The 18,170-nt window shown below is 46.3% G+C and overlaps 1 protein-coding gene across 8 annotated transcripts in view; it reads right to left on the bottom strand.

Moving 5' to 3' along the window:
- Nucleotides 1–17,954, bottom strand: part of LOC136840301 (GPN-loop GTPase 2) — a 185,331-nt gene extending 167,377 nt beyond the window's left edge. Inside the window, exon 1 of one of the 8 annotated variants that reach the window (XM_067106997.1) lies at nucleotides 17,796–17,954. The gene's annotated coding sequence lies outside the window, so the exon portion shown is untranslated. Of the gene's footprint in view, nucleotides 1–17,603; nucleotides 17,679–17,791 lie in introns of those variants that run through there. The other 7 variants (XM_067107002.1, XM_067107000.1, XM_067106998.1 and 4 more) reach the window with 7 other exon arrangements.
- Nucleotides 17,955–18,170: the final 216 nt, after the last annotated feature.

Genomic DNA, 18,170 nt, shown 5'->3' with positions numbered 1-18,170 from the left:
AGATACCTCAGTAGACGTATCCCGTGCGAGTGGGCCCAAGCTGACACGAGAGAGAAAACTCTCGTGAACACCTGGGGAGCGGTCGAGAGCCCGAAGCAAAGTGCCCTGAATTGGAAGACCGACTCCCCGAGGACAAAGCGGAGGTACTTGTGCGAGGACGGATGGATGGGTATCTGGAAATACGCATCCCTCAAGTCCACCGTAAGCATGAAGTCGTTCTCCCTGATGGAGGCCAGCACAGTTTGAGCTGTTTCCATCGTGAACCGAGTCTGGCGAACGAAACAGTTCAAGGGAGAGAGGTCTATGACCGGTCTCCATCCCCGAGGCCTTTTCTATGAGAAAGACGCGGCTGTAAAAGCCTGGAGACTGGTCTGACACGACTTCTACAGCACTCTTGCTCAGCATGGCTTGCACTTCTTGCTGTAGTGCGATGTCCTTCGACGAACCTGGAAGATATGTTTGGAGATGGACCGGAGTGTAGGTGAGGGGAGGCCGAGACTCGAAGGGTAGTAGATATCCCTCCCGAAGGACATCCACTATCCAGGTCTCGGCCCTGTGTCGCTGTCACGTTGCCCAATGGTTCGACAGGCAACCCCCACCTTCGGCAGCTTTTTGGGAACAGGCCCGGCCTAAGCGTTTCCCCTTCTTCTTACCCTTGCCCCTATAGAGGGATGAATAAATGAGAGAGAGAGAGAGAGAGAGAGAGAGAGAGAGAGAGAGAGAGAGAGAGAGAGAGAGAGAGAGAGAGAGAGAGAGAGAGAGAGAGAGAGAGAGAGAGAGAGAGAGAGAGAGAGAGAGTAGTAATTGTCGTTAGTGAGTGCTTTGGTTGTTGGAAGAGGGATGAGGTCGTTAGGTTGTTTACGGTGCTGTCTGTCTGTGCAAATGTCGAGGGAGTTTTTTTCGGTTTTGAGAGAGTCTTGAGCTGAGTTCTGTGCAAGGCGGACATTGGTGGTGCATGATTATTGTATGTTCCGTGAGTCAGTGTTTTCTGTTGGATGTCATTGTTGTCTGTGCATGTGTCTCTTTCTTTTTGCTCGTTTTTGGTTGGAAGTCTGTTTTCCGGTTGTTTGTGAATTTGGTCTACTGTGTTGGCGACCGTGGACACCCTCAACCATCTCCCAGCAACCGAGGATCATAGTGAGTATTGTATGTGGTTATACGTTCGGTGTATCTGTGTTGTGTATTGTTTTTTGTGTTTTAAAATCCCGCCACATAATATTTGGCGCCCAAAGTGGGGCTGTTGTATAATAGCCGTTAGGATTGTTTGTGGTGGGTAGAGTGAGAGTAAGAGGTCAGGATGAGTGAGATAGAGAAACTGAGAGAGGAACTCTGAGAGTGGCTAGGGAACTCCAGGGTAGGCTGGAGGAGGAGAATGGGAGGCTGAGGAGTGAGAATGAGGAGTTGAGGAGTCAGTTGGAGGAGATGGGGGGAATGCTAAGAAGTGCAAAAGAAGAAATGAAAGGGGAGATGAAAGAGTCCGAAGAGAGAATGGATAAAAAGTTGGAGGGAATGATGAAAGGTGTGGAAGAAATGGTGAAAGGTATGTTCAAGGGTGTTTTTGGAGAAGGGGCTGTTGGAGGCAGGTTCTCAGGAACGTGTGAAGGGGCAAGAGAGAAAGAAAAGGAGGAAGAAGTGAATGGAAGCGTGAGTGATGAAAGTGATATGGGAATAGGAAGTAAGAAACGAGGGATTGAGAGGCAGGGTAAGGAAAAGCGGAATGAAAAGCAAGGGAAGGAAATGAGGGAAAGTAAGGATAAGTCAGGGGAAGAAAAAGGGAAGAAGGGAAAGGGAAAGGAAACTGGTAAGAAGGGTAAGGAAGTGGGAAAGGCAGGAAAGAAGGGAGAGGGTGAAGGCAGTAGTGATAGTGAGGTGGATGGAGGTGAGTGGATAAAAGTGGATAAAAAGAGGGGGAAGAAGAGTGTAATGAGTAAGATGAATATAAGTGCAGAAGTGGACTCTGTATTCGGAAGAGGGTATGAAAGGACAGAGTGAAAGTAGCGAAAGTGAGAGTGAAAGTGAGAAAGAAGTGAGAAAGGCTATGTATGTGAGGGAGGTACCCGGTGTGAAAAGTATAATGAGTATGGAAGTAGGGATGTGCATGATTTCTTTAGGGAGTATGAAAGGTTTTGTCAGGATAAAGCATGGGAAAGTAAGAGAGTGTGGGCACGAGAATTAGGAGAATATTTGACTGGGTTTTACTTGATATGTATAGGGTTATTATGAGTGTGGGGATGTTGAGTATGACAAGGTGAAAGCTAGACTAGTTGAGCAAGCGAGGCGTATGAAAGCGAGTGTTAAGTATAAGAGGAAGAATGAATTTGATGAGGCAAGAATGAAAGCTGGGGAAACCTTGTCACTGTATGCTTGTAGGCTGGAGACGTTGGCAAGGAAGAAGTTTGGGGATGATGGGATAGATGAATGTAAGGCGTTAGTACGGAAGTTGTTAGGGACAGTGCCAGATGGAGTTAGAGAATTTGTGAACTTGAAGCGGAAGGAGAAGAAAAGATGGACGAATGAAAGGTTGACTTGGGGAGAAATTTTGGAAATTGTAGAAGATTATGAGCTTGACAGGGTTATAAAGAGAGCAGAAGTGTAAGTGTAAGGGCTGGGGTAGATGAGAGGGTACCAGAGTTCGGAAGCTTTAGGGATGCAGTGTTGAGGGGCCCAATGAGAATGGCCGATAGTGTAATAGATAGGAGTGTAAGAGCAAGTAATGTGGAGGTGCCAGGGAGGATGAATGGTGGGTTTGTAAGGGAACTACGGGTTGGACAGGTTAGGGATAGTAGTGTACAAAGGGGAAGGTCGATGAGTGGAAGTCGAGCAGTGTTTTAGATGTGGAAAGGGAGGACATACAAAGAATGAGTGTAGGTGGGCTTTAGGAGCATGTTTTGGTGTGGGCAATCGGGACATTTGGTAAGGGAGTGTGAAAGATAGGGGTTAAATGCTACAGGTGCGGACAGGTGGGTTATATTGCTAATGGTTGTAGGGGTACCCAGTGAATGTAATATGTGGCAACTGTGGTAAGAATGGGCATTATGCAGAGAATGTGTTCAGAACCGAGAGCGAAGTGTGACGAATGTGGAATGGAAGGGCATGTATCAAGTGTATGTAGACGAAAGAGGGTGACTGTGACAGCGAATTCGGGAAACTGAGTGTGAAGGGGGTTCAAATGGGTGGATCCTCCAGGATGCAAGCGGTGCGTGTGATGCATGTACATGAGGGGTTGTTGCATGAGGATCAGCAATTTGTTTTGATAGAGTATGGTAGAAAACGTAAGAAAGGGAAGAACGTAAGTAAACGGAATGGTCGTAAGTTGTGTGATAGGGGTGTGAATGCCAAAGTGGAAATGAGTGATAAAGCGTGTAATACGGATGAATGGGATGGTATAAATAGAATGTATAGCATATGCGGGTTTGATATAACTGAGTTGACTGAATGTGTAGGGGTAAGTGAACGGTTGGAGTTGAGCGAAAGTGTAAGAGTAAGAGAGCGTAGCAGTGATAGACGAGTGATTGAAAGCATGAATGAATCGTTGCAAGAATTGGAAAGGTCAATGAGCGAATGGGATGGGTTAGTTGAAGAATTGGGGAGGTATTTGGGAACGAGTTAGAGGGTATAGATGAGATTGTGGATGAAATTGAGAGTGGTAATAGTGAAGAAGATAGCGTGAATCTGAGAGAGAATGGAGGAGAAGATGTGAGTTTGAATGTTGCTAGAAGAGAGAATGATTCTGAGAGAATGATTGCGTGCCATGAACGCGATCTAGAGGACCTGCTAGTGAGCATCCGTGGGTGTTGCATAAGGCGATTTGAAAGAGGTGTGAAAGGTGTTGTATGGGAAATGCTAAAAAGGGGGGAGAAATATAGAGGGATGAATAAATTTGTTTTTATTTAGCATTTCCCAACATTTTGTGAGAGAGAGAGAGAGAGAGAGAGAGAGAGAGAGAGAGAGAGAGAGAGAGAGAGAGAGAGAGAGAGAGAGAGAGAGAGAGAGAGAGAGAGAGTGTGTGTGTGTAATTGTCGTTAGTGAGTGCTTCGGTTGTTGGAAGAGGGATGAGGTCGTTAGTTGTTTACGGTGCTGTCTGTCTGTCCAAATGTCGAGGGTTTTTTTTTGGTTTTGAGAGAGTCTTGAGCTGAGTTCTGTGCAAGGCGGACATTGGTGGTGCATGATTATTGTATGTTCCGTGAGTCGAGTGTTTTCTGTTGGATGTCATTGTTGTCTGTGCATGTGTCTCTTTCTTTTTGCTTGTTTTTTTGGTTGGAAGTCTGTTTTCTGGTTGTTTGTGAATTTTGTCTACTGTGTTGGCGACCGTGGACACCCTCAACCATCTCCCAGCAACCGAGGATCATAGTGAGTATTGTATGTGGTTATACGTTCGGTGTATCTGTGTTGTGTATTGTTTTTTGTGTTTTAAAATCCCGCCACACCCCCTTTACCGGCTTGGAAAGAGGGCTGAAAAGGGCAGGAGTGATCCGCCCCCTTCTCGAGGAAGAAGAAGGCTGGGTGTTTCCTCGGGACCCCTTCGAAGACTGGGACTTCTTAGGGGCCGAGGAAGTGCCAGCCTGGCCCGAAGACCTGGCTGCAGTGGGATGAGAAGACCTGGAGGTCTTGGCCACTGCCTGGTGAACAAGCCAGTCGCTGTCATCGGCACAGCGCTTGTCCACCAACTCTCTAGGGAAGAGAGAGGAGGAACCCAGCAACGGTCCATTCCGAAGGGCGATAGCTGACTCGTGACCTACGGACCTGGCAAAGCAAGAGAGAACGGCGTCCCTCCACTTTAGCACAAGGTTTGCAGTCTGGTGGGCGAGGTAGGAAATGGCCCTACCCCCAGACTGGCACAGTCTCCCAAAGGCGGAGTCCTCCCCAGGTACGATAGTGCCTGAGGAAGCAGCTACCTTCGATACTGTGAATGACCACAGATCAAGCCAGGAGACTGCTTGGAAGGCCACCATGGCGGTGGCTTCCAGGGTTGCAGCTTCTTGCTGAGAGAGGGATATGTTCTCTGCAGTCAACTGCTGCAACGACATACCCGGATCCAAACGAGTCAGGTCCGGGTCAACCTGTTTGGTCAGCAACGCCCCTTCCGCTGGTGCGTAGAAACGCTTCTGACGAGGCAGAGGAGGGGGAAGAAGCTTGTCCGAGCGGCTCGATCGAAGCGAACTGTCTTGCCCAGACACAAGACTGTTCACCTGATCGAGTACCCCCTCGGCAAGCGTGGACCACGGCAGCCCCACCGAAGCCTTGGGTTCCTTCTTGGGTCCCCAAAAGGATTCGAGGTGCGACGGACGATCCACAGACGAGGCCATGGTCCCTTCCCCGAGGTCATTTTGCTGACAAATCAGCGTGATAACCTCTGCAAAAGTCCTCTGTATTTCGGGGGTGTCTGCATCCTGGGGCAGAGGACCCTCGAGTCCTTCCAGAGTGCGGTCCTCCCGAACTACTCTCCCTGCAGGAGGGAGAACCTCGGCAGACCCCCGAGGACCTTCCTGAACTACGCGGGCGTAAGACCTGGTCGAGCCAAGGACCGAGCCAGGTGCATACCCCCACACAGTAGAACTCTGAGGAGAACATTCCCCAGAGTTCCTCCTCTCCGACTCATGCCCCCTGGAAGAAACCGAAGGGGCGGAGGGGACAGGCGAGGAAGATCAGGCGCTCCCACTGCCTTTGCTGGCTTGCTGGCAGAACCAGCAGAAGCAGTGGGCCGAGAGCGGTCACCAACCCGCGGTGATGACGAGCCCCAGGGTCGAGGAGACTGCTTCAGCCCAGGTGAAGCGATCTCCCAAGGAGAGCGGAGAGGCTCGCGAGAGCCGAGCCGCGCACTCGCCCCCCCGAGCCAGGCTGGCTGGGGACTGGGAGGAGTTGAACGCACGGCTGGCTGGTGCGAGCTTGCGCTGTCCTCTGGACGTGCCCCAGACTTCTTCGAGGCCGGAGCCTCTCGGGAAGACTGAGTAGGGGACTTCTTCCCTACCTCTCCTTGCGTTCGGGCCCGCGGGGCTGAAGCACTGTCCCGGGAACCTGACCTGGCACTTAAGGGAATGCCAGCAGGAAGAGACGGAGCACCTGCACGGCCCGGCTCTTTCTCTCGCCCCATGCCCTGGTCTGTACGGCGAGAAGCGTCAACCGTATCAGACTGGGGTACCCGAGTCTCCTTGGGGACCCAGGTACTCGGAGCAACTCGCGAACAAGTGTCCGACGCAGACTCGCTGGCATGAGATGCAGGAAGTTTCTTAGGCGCAGCGGGGGGAGTGCCGACCTTAGTCTGCACGCCCTTGGCCCCCGGTACCCCTGGCCCGGAGGCCAGGGCAGCGGTTCCCTGATCCGAGGATCGGGAAGAGCCGACGAGAAATCCCACTGCCTTCCCTGTGGAAGGAGGCAGACCCTTAGAAGTCTCGGTACGAGGTTTCTTGGGGGGGGAGAGGCAGACTTCTTCTTCTTCGGCTGTGAAGCCTCGGAAGGAGAAGCGGAAGAAGCAGCAAACGAAGAAGACTATGATGAAGATGAAGACAACGACGACACCTTCCTAGACCTCTTCTTCTTCTTCTTCTTCACCATCTGCTTCAAGAAAGCAGTCAAATCCCCAAGCCAGTAAAGCGAGGCCGCCGACTCAGGAACAGCAGGAACAGCAGGAGGGGCTACAGCAGAAGGCACATCCCGGGCAGCGACAGCGGAGCTTGGGCCAGCATTTGCCTGGGCAGAGAGAGCCGCGCGTCTATCAGGAACAAAAGTGGGCGGGGCCGGGAATGCAGGCGCCGCCCCTCCCGCGTGAAGATTCAAGTCGGGCCACGCCAGGGTCGATGGAATGGGGATGGAAGCAGACGAAGGGCCGGGCTGGAAAGTCAGATGAGGAACCGTATTCGAGGACAGGCCATGGTCAGCAACAGGGGCAGCGACAGTCACATGAGGATAAGATGACGTCACCATGTAGGAGGGGTCAGCACGCGTGAACGCAGCCAGGAAGCCAGGCGGCAGTGGAACAGTGCTGGCCTGCAGGTGACGCCGACACTTGGGTGTCCAGGTGCGAAGCAACTGATACCGGCATCTGGACGAACCTCGAGAAGGTGATGGTTGTCGTGGTGACTGTCGTTGCCGAGTGGGTCGTGACTGAAGCGGGGGGCAGGGGAGCCAATCCCTCCAGTGCCGAGCCAGGTAGGCCCAGGTGTAGCCAGGATGTGCTGGGATTTGGTGTCTGGCTATCCAGTCCGGGACCTGAAGCAAAAGTCGGGTCAGTAACCGAAGCCTCCACTCGCTCCGGAGGAAAAAACTCCCCTCCAGAACGGGAAGAGACTTCCGAGAGGATGTCGTGGTCCAACTCTCCCCCGCGCCCCTCCACAAACGATGAAACGTAAGAGGAAGGGGAGGGAGAAACGAGTCCGACACATTTGCCACCAACGGAGTCGTCGGGGGCATATTTCCCTCGGACGACTCCTTGGTAGGCTTACGACGGTAACGTCGCCTCCCTTCGAACTTGCCCCATTGCTCGGAGGACCACGAACAACACTCACTACAGGGATCATCGCATGAACACACACGTCCCCTGCAAGATGTACAGAGGGCGTGTGGGTCCACGTCAACTCGAGATCTAAAAGAATTACATTTCTTCCCCCCTACCCTGGGACACACACGCTGGGGATAGGAGGGCTTAGTTGGTTTCTCCATTATTAAAGAAAAAACAAAGAATTTCCCACCAAAGAGAAGAAAATTGCTGTCAGGCAGAGAGCGGCGAAGATCAACATCCGAATGCTACGACGCCCGAAAGCAAATTGGAATGTTTACATCCGGGCTGGCAGTACTCCCGCCTCCCGGACAGTAGTTAACTGCCTAACCACCTTGTTTGAAGTTCAACGGCCCGTTTCCAGCCTACGCCTGAAAGTAATCCCTAATGTAAAGGACTGAGGGTTTGTATATTGTGTCGGAACAAATTCAGAGCACTTAAGTCCAGGGCAGGTTTCCACCCTCCCGATGACTTGGGTACAATGGAGATGCAGTTGTAAGACCCCTTCGAGTTCACGTCTTTCACAACTTTTATGGCCCCTTTTTTTGAGCAGAGAGGTAACCTCCTTTGACAGGGTCAAAAACCTCTGTGAGCCTACAGAGTAGGCTGTCAAGTTGATGGGCGCTGACGCCACTGGGGGCTTTGAGTTGAATGGGATTGGGCATCCCCCTCTCAAAACTTCTATCACCCATGGTTTCGCACCCTTGACTTCCCATTTCCTCCAAAAATGGAGAAGTCTTGCTCCCACCAGCACACAGAGGACCAGATCCTCACTTGCTAGAAGAGGGTCTGGTAGATGACTTGATGACCGTGCGCACCACATGGGGCTTGGTATGTGGTCAGGACTGGTACCTTGCCCTGCTGCCACAAAAAGGCCGCTGTTGCCAAGGAGAGGCCACCCTTACACTACCAGGTGCCGCAGGTGTCTAAATCGGCTGCTTTGGGCGTTTAGTGGACTGCGTTAACAAGTCCCGGGAAGTCTTCTGAAGCTCTGAAGCTACACGCTCCAAAGTAGCCCTGGGAAACATACTACTGTATCTCAGTCCAACAGGGTGAAGAGTAGAGACGATTTCTGAGGAGTAACTCCTCTAGTGACAAACGAGCACCCCAGCTCCCCTTCTTCAACACGCCTAAGGCAAAAAGAGTAGCCGATTCTTGCGATCCATCACGAACCACCTTCTCCACACAGGATAAAACTCCTAGCCAGTCTGCAGTAAAATTGTCCGGTAGAGCTGTGCAATCTTCAGTCTTCTTTGTCAAAGCTCCCACTGTCCAATCAAGGAAGCAGAATATTTCAAAGACTTTGAATAAGTCTTTCACTAAATTATTCAATTCTGTTGACGAAAAGCCTATCTTGGCCGAAGGACGAGATCGAAGAAGAAGTTAAGTCCTTCTGTTCTTGCACTATAGTTGAAGACTTCTTTAAAAGTCTCAAGATGTTACCGAGACGACGACGAATCAGTTCCAGAGAGGAGTCTTGCGCCACCAGAACACTGACACCAGTTAAAACTGGCTGTGCTGGACGATCAGCAGTAGCAGCATAAGATGTCAAACACTTGTCAGGATGTGGCGCCAAACGAGGGGGTGAGTACGGCAACTGAGTCCGGCAAGACTTCACAGCGAGACGTATGATGGTTGGAGCGCTCAGCTCGGACAGTGCACTCACCTCCACTCAGGCGCTCATAGTCCACTGCACCAACGTATGTCACTGGCGTTCAAGTGGTACCAAACGTTTGAAACGTACTGTACCACCACCAACTGGCCGCTTGATGTCAGCTAACCACCTGGCGCCCGACGAGCAATCGCCTGCATAGGACGATCTGGCACCAAACGGTGGTTGGAGGGCTCAGCTTGGAAAGCACACTCATCTCCACTTGGGCGCTCATAATACACTGCATCAACATGCCACTGGGCATTCGACTGCTATCGAAAGTTTGAAACATACGGCAGTACCACTAACTGGCCGCTTGACACCAGCCAAATGCCTGGTGCCAGATGTGCGATCAGCCATAATACTGGCCCCCCCTCACTGGGCGCTTGGCCGACACTGAATGCACCCCCACTGAGCGCTGAGCTGATGCTGGCCAATTGATGCTCATCTTAAATGAGGGTTGCGGTACAAGCAAGTCGGGAGACATTGGGACATCTTCCTGGTCCCAGAAGCTGCAAGAAGGCTCAGAAATCTGTCCTAAATCTCTGGAAAGTTTACAAGTAAGCAGAGGATTGCGCTCGGGAGCTGCTGACTTTTACAACAGTATGACTGCGCCTCCTGCCCACGTTGGAATCGGGGTCCCTCGCCGATACAGCTTGCACTTACTGTATACTCGTAAGCCTTTTCAATGGTTGTCCATCGAAAACTGCGGACAGCAGGATCGATTGAGGAGTAACTATCCGGAGGCAAAAACCCCTACGGACTCCCATGGACCAACAGTATGCCCCCTCCCTGGTTTAGGGGAGTCTGACAGGGACTGAGTTTAGGAGATCCGTAAGACGCCTTTCCAGTGGCTGTCTGTCGATACCTGGGACCGGCAACAAGCTTGACTGACGGGGCAACTACCATGGGTGTTAGGACGAGCATAATTAAATACAGGGCCGGATACAAGGTTTATTGTGAATCCGTTACAACAACTTGCCACCAAGGACCAGCACACCAGCCGCATGACAACACAACCCCGGAACCGAGAACTCAAAAACAAAAGACGTTCACAGCAGGGAATAGAATCGGAATTAACAAAGGATTACCTTTTTTTTTTTTTATCTAAAACTCTACATCCCTTATCCCTAGAAAAGCAATAATAATCCAATTTAAAACATCAGACAATTAAATAAATCAATACTTCTTCCAAAATATGTTACAAATATGAAAACAAAACAACATGATAAATACAGCATATTTGTATATATTTATAAATCAAGTCGATCTGGAGGTTTACTTATTCGACTGGATCGCCTTAACATTGGCGGTTGTACTGAACATTCACTATCATTATTTACAGTTACTTCTATGGGTTCTTCAGCCCCACTATTATCACATGGTACATTAGTGTCTGAAATGAAAGCACTAGAATCACTCAAATTTACAGATGACTTAGAATTATTGGATAACACTTCTTTATTGGATTGGTTAAAGTCACCCATATATCTATGCACAATCTGATCTGCATGTCTTGTCCAAATAATATTACCAAAACTCTGTACTTCCATCTTATAATTTCTCAACCCAAGTACTTCCACAATCTTTCCTTCCACCCATGGTGAACCTTTCCCAAAATTACGAACAAACACAGCATCATTGACTTTATACAATTTACCTTCCTCCTGGAAAATTTCACCCCTCATTTTCCTTAAAGATTTGTCTTTCAGTTTAACCGATTCAACAGTACCTTTGAAATTCCTACCAAACATTATTTCTGCTGGGGCCTTACCCGTGGAAGAATTCACAGTCCTCCTATAGTTATACAAAAATCTACAAATTCTGGTCTGAATATCTCCTTCTTAAATTTTCCCAGGCCCTCCTTGAATGTTCTCACCGCCCTTTCAGCCAGACCATTGGAGGATGGATGATAAGGAGCTGGTGTTACATGCTTAATACTATTTTTACACAAGAACTCTTCCATCTCTTGAGAAACAAAATTTGGAGCATTATCTGATACAATGATATCAGGTATACCAAAATTACAGAATGTCTTCCTCAAATGACCAATGGTAACAGCTGAGGTAGTGGAACTAGAAAAATGAATATCCAAAAATTTACTATGAGAATCTACAAATATCAAAAATATTTACCATCCATTGGTCCTGCATAATCTATGTGCAGTCGAGACCATGATTTACCAACAATAGGCCAAGACAATGTAGGAGCTCGAGGATTTGTAAAATTCTTAAAACAAATGCTACAATTCTTTGTGACTTCTCCTATGTCCTGGTCTATCTTTGGCCACCATACCCAATTCCTTGCCTCAGCTTTCATAGCATTTATACCATTATGCCCACAATGCAAATGGTTCAAAACCTTACATCTTAACTCAACAGGAATCAAAACCCTATTTCTATACAATATTACACCATTATGGAGAGATAAATCATCTTTTACAGAGGCATATTCCAGAAGTGACATATTATGTTCCCTTGACCACCCCAGCTTCAAACAATTTTTTCAACTGAGACAATACAGCATCCTTATTGGTGAAATGTTTAACTGCCTGAAAAGAGATGTCATCAAAATAAAGTAATTCAACCAATTTAACATACTCAGCTGGTGTACCAGAATGAAAATCATCATCAAGTGGCAATCTGCTTAAGGCATCAGCAATTACATTTTCCTTCCCAGGTTTGTGAACTAATTCATAATCATACTGAGATAACAACAAAGCCCATCTTTGTATTCTAGAATTAGCATTACATGGAATCTGTTTCCCTCTTCCAAAAAGTCCCAGTAATGGTTTATGATCAGTTTTAGCAACAAAATTCCTGCCAAGCAAAAAATATCTAAAACGTTTCACAGCAAAAATAAGAGCTAATCCTTCTTTATCTAACTGAGAGTAGTTCCTTTCTACTTTAGACAGTTTTTTACTTGCAAAATAAATTGTTTTTCTTGGTCACCAACCTTTTGCAACAAAACACACCCCACACCTACAGGAGACGCATCCACTTCAATGATTAAAGGACTATTCCCATCAAAACTAGTCAGCACTTTGGACTCGGAAAAATCTCCTTTAATGCCTTCAAACGCCTTCTGCTGTACTGAAGTCCATCTAAATTTTACATTTTTCTTCAACAAATCATACAAGAGAGCTAGCTTAGAAGAAAAATTCTTTACAACCTTGCAATAGTAAGTAATCATACCTAAAAAGATTGAACTTCTTCAACAGAAGTAGGACACGGGCAATCTAAAATAGCTTTCAGTACCTTTGTAGATGGCTTGACTCCTTCACCTGAGATGTGGTATCCTAAATATTCAATAGATTCAGCCTCCAAAACAGTCTTAGTCTTATTTATTTGTACATTATGTGCTTGCAAAAGTTCCAAAACCTTTCTTAATCGGTGATCATGCTCCTTTTGGTAGCACCACTTACAATAATATCATCTAAATAAGCAGCTACACCCTCCACATTTGCCAACAGTTGAGAAATAAACCTTTGGAAAATACCAGGAGATGAGGACAAGCCAAAAGATAAACGCTTATATTTAAACAAACCTTTATGAGTATTAATTACTAAATATTCTTGACTTTTCTCATCAACAGGTATTTGAAGATAAGCATTCTTTAAATCACATTTGAAAAAAACTTTCCTTACCAACAACAGATAACAATTCCTCTATCTTTGGTAACGGGTACCTGTCACAATGAATTTGTTTATTCAAAATTTTAAAATCTCCACAAATCCTCATTTCAACCTTATTTTCTTTCAATACAGGTACAATAGGAACTGCCCATTCACTATGTGATGTGGGTTCCATCATTTCATCCGCTACTAGCTTATCTAAGGCATCTTCAATCATTTTCTTGTAATAAAAAGGAACTGTGCGTGCTTTCATAAACTTTGGGGTAGCATTACCTTTTAAATGAATCTTAGCCAAAACACCAGCAATAGGTTTACTTGAATCTACCAAGTAATTATCTAGCAGCTTTTCTGCACTCACATTAGCAACCTTTATTACTCTAGTACCTTCATCTATTCCAGCCAGATAAATACCTACTTGCTGCATTAAATCTTTACCACACAAATTTGTATTACAAGAATCAACAACATAAAATACCTGAGAAACCTTTGTGCTATTATAAAGTACAGGAGCTAACACTTTGCCCAAGACATTAATTTTCATATTATCATAACCTCTTAGCTTTTTATTGCATTGTTCCATATTTAGTTTTTAACCTATGTACCCACTCTTTGGTTATAGTAGACACAGCAGCGCCACTGTCAATCTCAAATGGAACTAAATTCTGATTAATACTGAAATAAAATTCATCAGAATTAAGAGCAAAAATCTTTCCTTTAACCATTAACAATCTATCATCATTGTTGTCTTCATAATCATCAATAGTTTTACAGCCTTCTTACCTTCAGCCCTACTATTGGAAGCCTTATACCTAGGTTTAACACTACTAGGCCTATGAAGAGACAAATCTTTGTTTGCCTCTCTACACACCCTTTTAGATGACCTTTCCTTTTACAAATGTTACAAGTCAGATCTTTAAACCAACAATCTATACTCTCATGAGAAAAACCACAATGCTTACAAGATGACTTTTCTTTTCTCACTGAACTAACCTGTGGCTGTGATTCGTTCCTCTCACCCACAAAAGCTTTTTCCATGTTCAAAATTCTTTCTAAAACTGCACTAGAGGTCATAGCTTGGAGATCAATATTCAAAGCAACTAAATTGGGAAAATATACTTCATTGTCCACTGCCATAAACAACTGATCTCTGACTCTTGAATCGAAATGATTACCAAAATTGCAATCTTTTGCTAAAGCCTTGAGGTCAGCATACAAACTATTCACTGTCTCATCCTCCTTTTTTTTTTTCTTTGTTGAAAAGCTATTAGGCTACGATGATAAGAAGGTTTCACAATGTAATGTGATTTCAATACAGCTACAAGGTCATCATAAGTCTTTGTATGGGGTAAATCAGAGCACACAAATTACCCAGTACACTAAAAACATCAGTTCCAATCGACACTAGCAAAACATTTTTCTTTTTGTCATCTTCCTCAATTCCAAGATTACTAAAATTAGCTTCTAATAAACTAAGCCAAAGATCCAGGGTTATCTGAGAAGAATTAAAGGATCAATCTTAATCTGAGTAGTCCGCCATCGTGAACAAAACTGCAAGATGAAGCAAAACTGTAGGCAGCAGCCTATATGCCAGGTAAGGTAGGGTAAAAACACAATAAATCGAAGCATCAATTAGTACAGCTTGGGGAACTGAAAATCCTCACCCCTAGCATAGGCGACCTCTGCCTAACCTCCGCACCATCGCCGTCAATCAACTGGCCTTACGGAAGTGTCCTCAGAGCCGGTAGGCTATGCTGAACTCTTCAAAACTCCTGGAAAATCCTTACATCCACATGAAGTTCTTGTAGACCCTATGCTCCTCTGCATGGATTCTCGTTGCCATTTGTTAGGACGAGCATAATTAAATACAGGGCCGGATACAAGGTTTATTGTGAATCGTTGATACAACTTGCCCCAGGACCAGCACACCAGCCGCATGACAACACAACCCCGGAACCGAGAACTCAAAAACAAAAGACGTTCACAGCAGGGAATAGAATCAGAATTAACAAAGGATTACTTTTTTTTTTTTATCTAAAACTCTACATCGGGCAAACCCCACCAACCTCTCTTGGATGTTCGGTTTGCCTCCTCCCAGGTTTAGGGGAGTCTGACAGGGACCTAGGTCTAGGGGCGTTGGCGGGACAAGTAGCCACCTCCTCCACTGACACGACACTTGCACTAACACTTTTTGCACTCAATTGGTTTATCAAAATCTTAACAGAAGCACCCAATTGGGTTATGGTATCTACCATAATGTTAAACTTCTTATCTACTCGGGCTTCAAGGCTGGCTAAGGCACTGGGCTCGGAAGGTAGGGAGCCAGGTAAAGGAGTTACAGGTAGAGATAGAGGACTTGGAATAGGGGAAAAGGCTGTCACAGGAGTCAAAAGGACAGACCCCTCTGGAGAATGCTGCAACCTAACCTTGGCTTTAGCAGCCACCTTTCTCTCTCTGTCTCTTTGAAGTCTGGCTAAATGAGAACAATTTTGCAGGTAGTATGAGTGTCATACTTAGCAGTCAGTCTTGTCTTCCAGCCCTTGCTGCAATACCTAGTACTATGAGCACTCGAGTCTGACATATCCAGTCACATTTAAGTAAAAAAGCTGATTAGTGCTACCAAAACTACGATGTACTTCATCAAATTCAGCGATGTCCATAAACAACTGGTGAAAACAAATCAAAACAAAAGCTACCCAGCAACCAATGTTCAGTCGACGAGCAGCAGGAACGAATTGGATACCTGAGCCGGTTGTACCTATTCTTTCCCGAAAGTGGGCGGGGTCTGTTACCTACACCAAAACAATATGAGCGCTACCCCAGAATTCTTAAAAATTAAGCTGCCGCAAAAAGTAGGAACGGATAACAATGTAATTACTTGGTAAGCTACTTATATAAAAAGTGGAGTTTCCTTCACTGGGGGGTCCGAGGAGTGAGGCCTGAGGCTAAGTAACACAGCCTGCTAGGTTAGGTTAGGTCAGGTTAGTATAGTGCCTTTTATAATAGGTTTCCTTAGCCAATTCCTTCTTGAACACACAGCTCGCTAATGACTTGCGCATGTGCGGAACCATTCCATAACAACAACATGGCAATCCGGTCTTTCTCCCAACGATTTCCCCCACCCAAAACCCCACATTCCCAAAGGGCCCCCAACCATGTCGGGTAGATACGCGTTAATAATAATTGACCATCAACAACAACACCACATCCTTCATCAACAACGCTAAAAGTATGGGAAAAATCAATTTCCAAAGTAATAGTCAGTGTGGAGCTGTTGTGTGGTTGGTATTTCTATGCAACAGCTCTGCACAGACTATTACCTTGGAAATAGATTTTTCCCACACTTTTAGTGTTGCTGATGAAGGAAGTGGTGTTGTTATTGTCGGTCAATTATTATTAACTTCATGGTAATTCTAAGTATTACCTCCGCACCAGTTTTTACCTTGGAAACTGGTTTTTTCTACACTTTTAAGGCTTCCGATACTGGCGGTGCATTTGTTTGTTGTTGGCCAAATGGAATGTCCCTTCGCCATGTTTGGTACTGGCCCGGGGGTGCTGGTACCCATACGTTAACAAGTTATTGCACTTGCCGGACAGGGTATGAACCGTTCCAAAGATACATACCCGTGCTCTGTCTTGTGAAGATCGCATATGGAAACCCCTTGTTGGATGGACTTCAGGGGTTAATTACATTCGTGCAACAAAAATTGAAGGTAAATCCATAATTAGCAACCAAAAAACTGTAGAAAAAGTCAAGTTAGAAGGAAATCGCCGCCGCGGAGATACTACTTAGATCTACCAAAAGTGGAGTTTCCTTCACAAGTGGGTCCTGGGGGGCCTCCCCCGACTAAGCAACACTGCCTGCTACGTTAGGTTAGTATAGTTCCTCTTATAATAGGTTTCCTATGCCAATCCCTTCTTTAACATATGGCTCCCTAATGACTTGCGCGTGCACGTAACCATTCCATAACAACAACGTGGCAGTCTGGTTTTTTCCCATGTCCAAAACCTGCGTTCCCAAAGGGCCCCCAACCATGTTGGGTAGATATGTGGTTGGTAATCCTAAGTATTAGCTCCGCACCTGTTTTTACCTTGGAAACTGGTTTTTTCTACACTTTTAGGGGTTCTTATACTGGCGGTGCATCTGTTTGTTGTCGGCCAAATGGAATATCCCTTCACCGTGTTTAGTACTGGCCCGGGGGGGCAGGGTTACCCATACGTTAACAAGTTATTGCACTTGCCGGACGGGATATGAACTGTTCCAAGCAGACATGTATACCCGTGCTCTGTCTTGTGAAGATCGCGTATGGAAACCCCTAGTTGGACGGACTTCAGGGGTTAATTACATTCGTCCGAGGGTAGTTTACAGTTTTGGTTGCCAGGCCGTGTAACACCTTCTACCTGCGCTACAATAACTCCGCCAAGGTAAGCAGTTCTGCGACCCAGCGACGCCACGCTTTCTGGGGGGGTCCAGGGGGGGCAAAGTCCCCCCGGCCAGGTTAAGGCACGCCGCCCTATGTTAGGTTAGGTTGGTTACATCTGGTTAGGTCAGAACCTGGCACTACAGGAAAAGTTTGTCTTGTTTGTATTCGTCTGCCAGTTTCCTAGTCAGAACCTACACCACAGCCTTGGCCACCGAAACTGTAGGCGCTCCCCTAAGACAAAACCTGAAGGTAAATCCAAAATTAGCAACCAAAAAACTGTAGAAAAAGTCAAGTTAGAAGGTAGTCACCGCCGCGGATCTACTACTTAGTTCTACCCACGAGGTTCACTAAGCTAAATGGATAATCAGTCTATGACTAGCCTATGCTTCGACTCTGGTTACAGACCTCGTATGGTGGGCCTAATGATACACAACCTTGGCCAGCCACTAGGCCTAAGCACTGGCATTGAGCCGTTAGCCGACCCTCTCGCTTAACTCAGCAGACAAGGCCTAAGCAAAGAGTACGAGTACTACAACTATATACGGTGGTTATAAAGAAATGAACATGAAAGAAGGACATCTGCCCTTACTTACTAACCGCAAAAAATTCTAACTTTGTTTTATACTTCTGTGACCAGACCACGCAACTGTTTAAGAGGCATTATCGTGAATGTGGTGGTAGTAGTAGTAGTAGGTTTTGTGAAGAGTATTCTTTGAAATGGCTCCCTCTGTTATTCCAGTTTGCCTTAGGTTGGGGTTCTTTCTCTATTATAGCACACGCTTTTCAAATATGACTTCATATTCTGCCTTTCATCTCCCTTTAATCTTTTTCTGACATTTAGCTCTAAAGCGTTCATTTTAACTGTGCTAATCGTCATTGTCTTTTCAATGTTATCATACCATACGTTTCTTCTCTATTGTTTTTCTTATACAGAAATTCAAAGCAGACTTTGTAGTTTTTCTTTCTTCTGCT

The sequence above is a fragment of the Macrobrachium rosenbergii genome, chromosome 7, assembly GCF_040412425.1.
Source record: "Macrobrachium rosenbergii isolate ZJJX-2024 chromosome 7, ASM4041242v1, whole genome shotgun sequence".
Lineage (NCBI taxonomy): Eukaryota > Metazoa > Arthropoda > Malacostraca > Decapoda > Palaemonidae > Macrobrachium > Macrobrachium rosenbergii.
Note: the sequence above shows the minus strand (reverse complement) of the source record. Positions and strands in the feature narration are given on the sequence as shown.